General features: G+C 44.5%; 1 pseudogene; it reads left to right on the forward strand.

Moving 5' to 3' along the window:
• The first annotated feature begins 9,042 nt into the window (after window positions 1-9,042).
• On the forward strand, window positions 9,043-9,722 carry LOC114691737 (annotated as a pseudogene).
• Window positions 9,723-10,027: the final 305 nt, after the last annotated feature.

A 10,027-nucleotide genomic window follows, 5' to 3' on the forward strand; every position in this document is an offset into this window, starting at 1 on the left:
TTCTGATTATACAAGTCTTTCATCATTATTATCCAGCAACCTCTTCTAATGGCTAGCAGATGGTGAAACCAGCATTTACAGAGGAGCAGAATGGGGTAGAGATATATTAGTTTAGTGGGCTGCTGTGACTTTGTGCAGACACAGTTGAGGGAGACTTGAAACAATCTTGGGCTATTAGACCGGAAACCCTGCTCTATGGTTGATATAATGTTTAACAAGTGCACTGATTCCATATTTTTCATAAGTGAACTAATGGCAGGATACCTAAAGAATTATCTAGATTGCCAATTTGCTACCCAGAATAGATTCATTTGATTTTCTAGTTGCCTTTCAAGGATCTCCCCTTAAGTTAATTGGCAGAAGGCTGCCTTAGCTCTTCTGTACCATCCCCATCCCCTGACTTCTTTAACCATGAGATATGTAGGGCTGGGGCTAGAGAGACGATACGGCAGTTAGGAGCTCTTGTGGCTCTTGCAGAGGACCTAGGTTCAGTTCCCAGCACCCACATGGAGGCTGACAACCATCTGTAACTCCAGTTCCAGGGGATCTGGCTTCTTCTGGTCTCTATGGGCACCAATTGTATATGTGGTGTGCATACATACATGAGGGCAAAATGCCCCTACTCATAAAATAAAAATAAATAAAATACTTTTAAAAAGTAAAGGAAGAGATATGCCATGGGTAGATGGCTCAGAGAGTAAAGGCACTTACCACCAAGCCGAATAGTTGGCCTGAATTGCAATCCCTGGGCCCCAGTGCTGGAACCAACTCCTGAAAGTTGTCCTCTGACCTGCACACATGCACCTACACTTTATGCACACCTACACTTACAGACACACATCACATCACACCAATAGTAAATCGAATGTTTTCAAAATGAGACACATAGTGTTATTGTATGTTCAACAGACTGCCTGGCTCTCACTTTGACTTGATCTTTTTAATGAACTTGACTCCAGGGAGGAATCATGGGAGAGTGGTTGCTTCTCTCCCCATAAACTGATGCTCTGTGCCTGGCTCCAAGGCAGACCCTCCTGAACACAGGTTCCTGGTGCCAGGTCAGTATTTTCTGATTTATTTTACTGTTCACTCCTGGCAAAGGAAACTTCTGTCCTTTAACCTTTCAGATGACTCTGGTTTGGATGAATGACTATGCAGCTAAGAGGAGGCAGTAAATCTTTGCTATGTGGCTAATAAATAAGGCTTTATAATTCCGCATTTGATTGCTTAATGCTCTGAATCTGGAGTTGAAAAACAGACACCCAGCATCATATAAATGAAATGCCAACTTTATTTAGAATTTTCTGCCAGGTCATTTGGTAATTTGACAAGCATGTTGAATAGCTATGAAGGAATCCAAACACTGGCAATATCTATTCAAGAAGCTGTGCCATGCCATTCACCACAATCATTATAATCAGAAAAGTAAAACTCCAGTCACAGAAGTATGAGCGTGTTTTATTAGGTAAAATTTGAATAAACATCTTGATGAATTTATGGTAATTTCACAGATGGGACATTTATTAATTTCTCTGACATATAATTTGGAAACTTCAGGAGACAGGTACTTATCTTGTGCATCAAAGAATGGCAGGCTCCCCTGAGACAGGTTTGTTCTGAACTGTCCTTTAAGTTTGTTTGTTTGTTTGTTTATTTATTCATTCATTGCTATGTAGCTCTGGCTGGCCTAGAACTCAGAGCAGTCCTCCTGTATCAGCCTCCTGTTTACTGAGATTGCTGTTGAGAGTCAATACAACTGATGGAGTTTTAAAATTTTATTTTATTATGGCTGGAGAGATTAAGAGTATGTGCTGCTCTTGCAGAGAACCTGTTGTGGAATATTAGTTGAAGACGTGTTACATTCATTTATGCTGTGGAATAGTTGTTTAATGACGAAAAGGTGTGTTACATTATTTTATATTGCATTTGTTTAACTCTGTGAAGCTGTGCTACTTTGCCTGCCTAAAACACCTGATGGTCTGATAAAGAGCTGAATGGTCAATAGCGAGGCAGGAGAAAGGATAGGCGGGGCTGGCAGGCAGGGAGAATAAACAGAAGGAGAAATCTGGGAAGAAAGATTAGGGATCGAGAAAAGGAGATGGAGAGAATACTGGGGGCCGGCTACCTAGCCACACAGCCAGACACGGAATAAGAAAAAAGAAAAGATATACAGAAATGAGAAAAGTAAAAGCGCAGAGGTAAAAGGTAGATGGGATAATGTAAGTTAAGAAAAGCTGGCTAGAAATAAGCCAAGCTAAGGCCAGGCATTCATATGAAAGAGTAAGTCTCTGTGATTATTTGGGAGCTGGGTGGTGGGTCCCCTAAAAGAGCAAAGAGTAAAAAAGATACAACCAACTACAAGAACCCAAGTTGGATTCTCAGCACCCATGCCAAGTGGTTCACAGTCACCTGTAACTCTAGCTCCAGGGAAAGCTGGCACCCTGCACTTGTGCGTTCGTGCTCACACACACACACACACACACACACACACACACACACACACACACATATAATTAAAAATAAAATGAAATCTTGAAAATATTTTATCTAATTAGCTTTTTGGGTTTTTTTGTTTGTTTGTCTGTTTGTTCTCTGTGCAACAGCCCTGGCTGTCCTGGATCTCTCTCTGTAGAACAGACTGGCCTCGAACTCACAGAAATTCGCCTGCTTCTGCCTCCTGGGTGCTGGGATTGAAGGTGTGCACCACCACCACCTGGCTAGCTTAAATTTTTGAATTAAATTATTCTTTAAAAAACATTTTTGGCCGGGCAGTGGTGGCGCACGCCTTTAATCCCAGCACTCGGGAGGCAGAGCCAGGCGGATCTCTGTGAGTTCGAGACCAGCCTGGGCTACCAAGTAAGCTCCAGGAAAGGCGCAAAGCTACGCAGAGAAACCCTGTCTCAAAAAAAAAAAAAAATATTTTTTTGGATAACCAGGTGTAACGGCCTTTAATCCTAGCACTCAGGCAAGTGGATCTCTGTGAGTTCAAGGCCAGCCTAGACTACAAAATGAGTTCTAGGACAGCCAGGGTGGCTACATAGAGAAACTCTGTCTTGAAAAACCAAGACCAAAACCAGAGTGAACCAGACCCGAAACTCCCAAACCCCAAAAAACAAAATGAACAAATAAGCAAAAACTAAAACAACAGTGTGTGTGTGTGTGTGTGTGTGTGTGTGTGTGTGTGTGTGTGTGGTAGGCAAGCATGGTGACTCACACCTGACAATCTGCACACGAGAGACTGAAACAAGAGGACTGAGTGAGCTCAAGGCCAGACCGGGCTCTATAGCAAGTCCCAGGCCAGCCTGGGCTGGAAAACTAAAGAAAAATGAATTAAACATTTTATTGCCTTTTATCTATCTATCTATCTATCTATCTATCTATCTATCTATCTATCTATCCATTTGTGTGCACACAAGTATGTGTGCATGTGTGTGGAGTCAGAGGACAACCTGCAGAAGTCTCTTCTCTCCCTTTACCACATGGGTCCTTGGGATCCAACTCTGCTTCTTGGACTTATTAGCATCATGTGTTCCGAGCCTCTCAACCATCTCACTGGTTCCCTAAATTACTGTTTTAAAAAGAAGGTGAAACTTCTTGAGAAATGGAGATTGAGTGGGAGTAAATTTAAGCAGCTTAGGAATTTAACATGTGTGTGCATACACATGTATAACCTGTACAAACGTAAACACCACTTCTGTTTGGTAGGCTGAGTGTGGTCTACCTCGGTCCGGTAGAGAAAAGCAAGGGAAAAGAAAAGCAAATTGGTAAAACGATGTTCCTGCCCTTGGACTGCTGATGGACTCATTTCTTGGCAGAGGCCGTCCACAGGAAGGAGTCACTGGACTGGAGAACGCAGAATGGGCTGAGTCCCAACTCTGACTCTTGTGATGATGAGTCACCTGATGTCTGTGTATCAGGTCCACACCCATAAAATGTTACTGTGGTATTTTTAAGTTTAGAGGTCTGGGAAGGGCATTTTCTCAAGAGTTCATAGAATGTGTTCTAAGTCCCAAAATGTTATGAGGTTCAACATCTGAGGCAGATGGAGTGATAAAAAGCTGCCTCCCATTAATATCTTTGAATGGATTTCTTAGGACAGAGAGTTTTCTGTACACAGAGCCCATGTGCTGGCACTCAGGAGAAAAGCTATTGCTGTACTCCAGAGTTAAATAGCATGCTAAGCTCTGTTTCCCTTGCATACAGCCTTACCTAGTCTATGTGACTACTTATTTCAACCCTTTGGACATTTTACAGTTTTATTCACTTGGCTACTTCTGCAGATTTCATAATTTCATGTTGTTTATCTTAACATTGCTTTGGATCCCATCAAGTCCTTAAGAGCAGGCAGAAGCACACAGGATTCCATTACACTCAACTCCAGGTTTTTAGCTGATATGACTACAGTTTTCCCAAAACATGTGACTGTCCTGGGGATAGCTTTTCTTTTCTCAGCTGTCATTACGAAGATGTCATCATTAATGTCCTGAGAATCTCCAAAGTAAGACAAACACAGTAAAGAATCAATGCAAAGCCTCAAAATGTTGAAAATGAGCAGCACATAACATTATGTAATCACTGGAGCTGGGGAGATGACTCAGTGGTTAGAGCACTGGCTGCTCTTCCAGAGGACCCAGGTTCAATTCCCAGAAGCCACATGGCAGCTCATAGCCATATGTAACTCTAGTTCCAGAGGATTCAACACCCTCTTCTATCCTCCTCAGGTACAAGGCTCACAAGTGTGATCATGATTGTGAAGGAATGTCTTGATTGATGATTGATGTGGGAGGGAGCGCACAGTCCACTGTGGAAGGCACTATTTTCCTAGGCAGGGGCTTCTGGGATGTCTAAGAAAGCCAGCTAAGCATAAACCAGAGGACAAGCCACAGAGGGAGCCAGGAAGCAGCGTTCCTTCACAGTCCCTACCCTGGCTTACCGCAGTGGTCGACTATGACATGAATATGTGAGCCAAATAAATCTTTTCTTCCCTGTATTGTTTTGATCAGACTGTTTGTGTCACAACAACAGAATGAAACTAAAATAATCCAAAATGCCACATAGTTCAACAACAACACCAAAAACAAAAAGAACAACAAAACAAAACAAAAAAAAAAACATAAAAAAAAAAAAACCCAAAAAACAAAAGCCCTTCCTGGAAGTTTCCCTGTCTCCTTGCTTGTGGGTGTGGTGATGATAACCAGGGTTGTTAAGTTCCCTGGTGATGTCTGCAATAGTCTGTGAGCATGGTACACTGAAGACACTGTTATACTGTGAGGGACAACAAGGCTACTTCAGTGACAGGCCAGAGGAGGGTCCCTGAGAGGGACAAAGTTTACTTCCAGGTGACAGAAAGCCTCCATGCCTACGCTAGGGTGAGCACACCAAGGTCCCTGGCCCCATACTTTAAAAAGGCTCACACACACACACACACACACACACACACACACACACACACACACACGCGAGGGGGCGCGCGCGCGCGCGGGGGGGGGGGGGGGGGGGGGGGGGCGCTGTTTAAATTTTGTTTCCCAGGAGTGCCAGCTTAGAAAAAAGTCACAGCAAGATCCGTGCCAGAAAGCAGGCAACCAGCCACAAAACCAGGAGTTTTGAAAGGGTGAGTGTTTGAGCAGGAATGAGCCACATCACACGAAGCAGCTCAGAAGTTGGTCTTTGTTGTGTGGACTGTTTCTGACTTTAGGACACTCAATCCCAGCATGGGATGGGCTCCCTACCATTTCTCATTCGCAGAGTGCTCAAAGAGGAACAGGTCGAGGGTGTCAAGACGGAAACAGCAGAGGAGAAACTAGTCACTTAGAGTGGTACACACAGAGCCGGGCGGTGGTGGCGCACGCCTTTAATCCCAGCACTTGGGAGGCAGAGGCAGGCAGATCTCTGTGAGTTCGAGGCCAGCCTGGTTTACAGAGTGAGTTCCAGGAAAGGCACAAAGCTACACAGAGAAACCCTGTCTCGAAAAAACAAACAAACAAACAAACAGTGGTACACAGATCTGAATGACTCGCCCCATTTTCCTTCTTATTCAGACTGTGGCCTCAGGCCGCAGTATAGAGCAGCTCCGATTCATGGTGGGCCTCCTCTCCTCAGCTAAACATGACTGGAAACATCCCCCAGAGAAACACCCAGAGGTGTACGTTTCCATGGTGATTCTAAAGCACATCAGGTTGACAAGCAAGATTAATCATCACACAGCTCACAGTCCCAAACAGTAGCCCCTCCTTGACACACCAGGGAGCAAAACCTCGCCAGAAACCATCTCTGTAGATGCCTTGATCTTCGATTCTCAGTCTTCAGAGCATGAGAAGATTCATTTCGGTCGTTTATGCCACCCAATCTGTGGTGTTCTGTGGAGGCAAACCCAGTAGACTGTTACCAGAGGGAAATCCATATATTCTTCCGAAATAAAGATGTTTATGGCATTAATTTTTGCTCTTTAAAATGTATCTTATTAAATTCAGTGTGTGTGTGTGTGTGTGTGTGTGTGTGTGTGTGTGTGTGTGTGTGTGCATACATGTGCTACAGCACGTGTGAAAAATCAGAGGAAAACTTATAAGTGTCATTTTTCTCTTTCTAGCTCTCTATGGGTTCTGGGGACCAGACTCAGAAAGCCCAGTCAGGTTTGGCTGTGCTTCTGTCCCTGAATCATTTTGCTGGCCCCTCGTTTTACCTCTTGGTCCTCAGTAACCTAATCTCTGAGTCTATTATTTTAGCAGGAATTACACAAAGCTACTTTGAGACTTGCAAAGAGTTGATTTGGTTACTTGTTTTGCCAAGACAGTCGCCCTCCGAGGCCTGGAATCGAGGGGGTCACGGCACAAGAGGACCACGCGGAAGAGGGAAACAGGCCGCTTTCCTCAGCTGAGAACACAGGCTGAGTCCGACAGCATCGCCTTCCTCGGCTCCTCCTTCCTCTCTTCCACGCTGACCGCTCAAGTAACGAGGGACAGCCTCAGGATCCTGTTCCCTGTTTCTGCTACAAATAATCCGGAAGAGTTCAGGGCAGAGAGTCTAGGGATCCCTCCAGTGCCATCTGTCTCCGCCTGGCCAGGGCCAGAGGATGGACACCGTGGTCCTGCCTCCTAGGGGCTCAGGGCAATGATGTTGGGGAGCCAGCTTGCTTCTGTTCAGGAGAGCCGATTAGTCAACTTTCAGGAAACTTAATTCACGTCACTTAAACAATGCCATTATTAAAAATGAGATGATAGCAGAGTGGGAAGGCCCAGCAGGCAAAGTGCTGGCCACCCCAGCCGGATGACCTGAATTTGATCCCCAGACCCGGATGAAGGAAGCAGGAGAGAACCAACGGCACAAGTTATCCCGTGAGCCCACAGTACCCTGCGACACAGGCACCCACACCCATCTTACACAAACGTGATGCTGGTAATAAATATCTAATTAGAGGGTGGAGAGATGGCTCAGTGGTTAAGAGAGCTTGTTGCTCTTCCAGAGGACCTGGGTTCAATTCCTAGCACTCTCCTGGTGGCTCACACATCCCTTTGCAACTACAATCCCAGGGGATCTGACACCTTCTCTGGCTTCTCTGGACACCAGGTATGTAAATGGTACACAGCATGCCTATAGGCAAGACACCTATACACATAAAATAATAAAAAATTGAATAAAATTAAAAATAGATAGAATCAAAATGATGGGAACAAGAATAATAAATATCTAGAACTTAGGGAGAGGAAGGAGGGACAAGCAATATGGTAAATGTGGCTTAATCTTCGTGAATTTACTGAGTAAAATCATGGCAATAACGTTTGTTTTGTGGGTTAAAACACCAAACTAGCTATGACTAGTTAGTAAGGCATTGGTAAAATGCTAACCTGTCCTAGCATCCTTGAAATTTTCTACAACGGAAGATCATGATTTTCAAGCATCAAAGATATTAAATGCTGAAATTTCTAAGGTGAATGCTGGCTACTATAGCTGCAAAGCAAGGTGCAACAAATATAGCAGAACATTGTGTGCCTCAGTTTCCCCGAATTGGCCAGAAGTCCACAAGGAGCTCAGCTGAATCCTCTGCCCAGAGTCTCCAGGACAGCAGTTGGGATTTTGACCAGGGTGTGGATCTCTCCTATTTGTGTTATTGGCAGGATTGTTTCTTGTGGTCCCAAGCAGGAGGCTTCAGCCCAGGCTGAAGGGGCTGGCCAGGCTGCCCCTCCTCATAGACAACTTACCTTTTCTCAGGCCAGCAGGAAAATCTCTGAATCTTCCTCTAGGGTGCCCCCGTCCTTCGTGGAAGTCACCTGATTAAAACAGGTCCATCGAGAGAATTCCCTTTTTGATTAGCTCAAAACCACCCCACCCTTCTCTTATAATTTAATCTCAAATATGGCATCTATCACCGTCCTATCCACACCCATGAGGGGTAGGAAGAAAATTATAATAAAGGGGGAAATAATTACATTAAAAATTGTGTTGTGTGTGTGTGTGTGTGTGTGTGTGTGTGTGCATATCAGAGACATTATGACATGTATGTAAGAGGTCAGAGACAACTTACTGGAATAAGTACTCTCCCTCCACTGTGTAGATCCCCAGGGATCATGCTAAAGGCAGCAAGAGCCTTTACCCAATGAGCTTTCTTGTCGTCCCAGAAGATAATTTCAGGGCTACTTGGAGTTCTGTCTACTACAGTTAAAACAAAACAAAAATGGTTTTTTCGAGACAGGGTTTCTCTGTGTATCCCTGACTGTCCTGGGACTTGCTCTGTCCACCAGGCTGGCCTCGAACTCAAAGATCCATCTACCTCTGCCTCTAGAGTTCTGGGATTAAAGGTGTGCACCACTATCATCTAATAGCTACAGTAAATATTTAAAAACTAGAATTAGAGTATTCGATTTCCAAACCAGCTGAAGTTTTTAAAAAGGAATAAGAAAAAGAAGAAAATTGTAATACTTAGGGGAAAAAATGTAAGTAGGTAAGGAAGTCAAACAAAAAAATAAAATGATAGACATATGTCATAAATCACACTTGACGTTAAAACCAGTTTTCTCCAGATGTACCCCAAGACTATCCAAGTACATTTAAGAAATGGTCCGATTCTACACTTTTACCTCAAGACACACCTAAAGAAAAAGACTTTGAAAGTTGAAAGTAAATCAAGCGCATCCTTTTCCCAGCAGCTGCCAAGATGGCTGAAGTGGAGCAGAAGAAGAAGCGGACCTTCCGCAAGTTCACCTACCGCGCGGTGGACCTGGACCAAGTGCTGGACATGTCCTAGGAGCTGCTGATGCAGTAGTACAGCTGATGCAGTAGTACAGCTGATGCAGTAGTACAGCTGATGCAGTAGTACAGCTGATGCAGTAGTACAGCCGGGGCGGTAGTACAGCTGATGCAGTAGTACAGCCGGGGCGAAGCCGGAACCGTGGCCTGCGGCGGAAGCCGCACTCACTACTCAAGAGACTGAGAAAGACCAAGAAGGAGGCGCCGCCCATGGAGGAGCCCGAGGTGGTGAAGACCCACCTAAGGGACATGATCATCCTGCCCGAGATGGTAGGCAGCGTGGAGGGCATGTACAACGACAAGAACTTCAACTAGGTGGAGATCAAACCAGAGATGATCGGCCACTACCTGGGCGAGTTCTCCGTCACCTACAAGCGGGTGAAGCGAGGTCAGCCTGGCATTGGTACCACCCACTCCTCCCGCTTCACCCCTCTCAAGTAGCTGTGGCCAATAAAGATTCATGTTTAAAAAAAAGAAAAGAAAAGAAAGTAAACCAAGCAAGCAAACAATAACCACATAGCTAAGAAAATTGAATACAGGGCAAGAGAGATGACTCAGAGGTTAAGAGCACTGGCTGTTCTTTCAGAGGTCCTGAGTTCAATTCCCAGCACCCATATGGTGGCTCACAACCATCTATAATGAGATCTGGTGCCCTCTTCTGGCATACAGGCATACATGCAGAGAGAACACTGTACATAATAAATAAATCTTAAAAAAAAAAAAAAAAGAAAGAAAGAAAATTGAATACCTTTAAACCTGTCTCCCAGCACACACTCTTGGGTATGCT

This window comes from Peromyscus leucopus, chromosome 6 (genome assembly GCF_004664715.2).
Source record: "Peromyscus leucopus breed LL Stock chromosome 6, UCI_PerLeu_2.1, whole genome shotgun sequence".
Taxonomy (NCBI): domain Eukaryota; kingdom Metazoa; phylum Chordata; class Mammalia; order Rodentia; family Cricetidae; genus Peromyscus; species Peromyscus leucopus.